Here is a 1,215-nt window from a genome sequence, read left to right on the forward strand (position 1 = left end):
TCATCTTACTTGAATCCAGAATCAACACACTTGTCATCAGCAGTCAGGAAATAATGACAAGATGCATTGGGAAAATCTGTCAAGGACTTCTCCAGAGTGCTAAAGAACATTGATTTTAGTCCACAGACTAACCATGCCATGATACTTGCTCTGCATTTGAAAGCTTGACAATGTATGACTAAGGATAACAGAAGAGGAACTGATGCCTTTGAGTTTTGCTGTAGAAGAGCTTTGAATATCCCATGGACTGTTAAGAGACCAGATGTGTCCAAGAGAAAGTGAAACCAAGGTGGTCCTTTTAGGCAAGCATAGTGAAACTCTGTCTTACATACTTTCGGCCGCTTGGTAGAAGAGACCTGTACTTGGAGAAGGACATCATATTTGTAAGGGTGGAGGACCAATGCATGAGAGGAAGACCCTCAAAAGATGGATTCACCCAGTGACTGTAGTACTGGGGTCAAGTGTATTTGAGATGATGAGGTTGGCTCAGGATAGGACAAGGTTCAGAGCAATTGTTCATAGTCACTGAATTCTAGTCAACTCGAGGGCCCATAACTAAAACAGCAACATATAAAAATGAAACAACTGAATAAAACAAAAGATTTTGGGGTAGTATTTTCTGGAAGACAATAATGGAAAAATTTGAATATAATTTAAAAAGTGAGTTAACCACCAAGGATCGGAAAAGAATTAATTTTCAGTGCTATGTATCTTAATTATCTCATAATTCATAATATATAATTATTATCTCTCAAATTTAGCCCAAATGTAAATTTCCAATATTCATTTATATGGTGATACATACTGAAGCAAGTAATTCAATGAAACTTTGGCTATAGAGACAATTTAAGCTAAAAAGTTCTAACATCAGGTGTTCATCATAGCTTTTAGTTAATTCAGTCTGTTGGCATGCACCATTTACTTTAAGATATACTAGTTTTCCTAGTGCTCATTTTCATTCCACTTGATATCTGAAGCTAAGATCTACTTTCAGATTTCAGAGTAATCTACTGCAACCAAAGTTAAACTTTTCTATTGTTACCTTGGCCTTTGAAATCTTTGTTTAAGTTTATTTCCATTGCTATTATTTGTCACCAAGTAGCAGAGTAAACTTCTGTACTAAAAGATATACTAGTATGTCTTACAAAGTTATTAAAATTTATACAATTAACATTAAATTGTGTACATTCTGTGATTTATTCATAGCAAACATCT

The 1,215-nt window shown here is 34.6% G+C and overlaps 1 protein-coding gene across 1 annotated transcript in view; it reads left to right on the top strand.

Annotated features, from left to right (window-relative positions):
- The window catches only part of PIGK (phosphatidylinositol glycan anchor biosynthesis, class K), a 225,442-nt gene that overhangs the window by 16,918 nt on the left and 207,309 nt on the right, over nucleotides 1-1,215 (top strand). The window lies entirely within an intron of this gene.

This window comes from Elephantulus edwardii, unplaced genomic scaffold (genome assembly GCF_000299155.1).
Source record: "Elephantulus edwardii isolate Elephantulus edwardi_28Jun2011 unplaced genomic scaffold, EleEdw1.0 scaffold00069, whole genome shotgun sequence".
Lineage (NCBI taxonomy): Eukaryota > Metazoa > Chordata > Mammalia > Macroscelidea > Macroscelididae > Elephantulus > Elephantulus edwardii.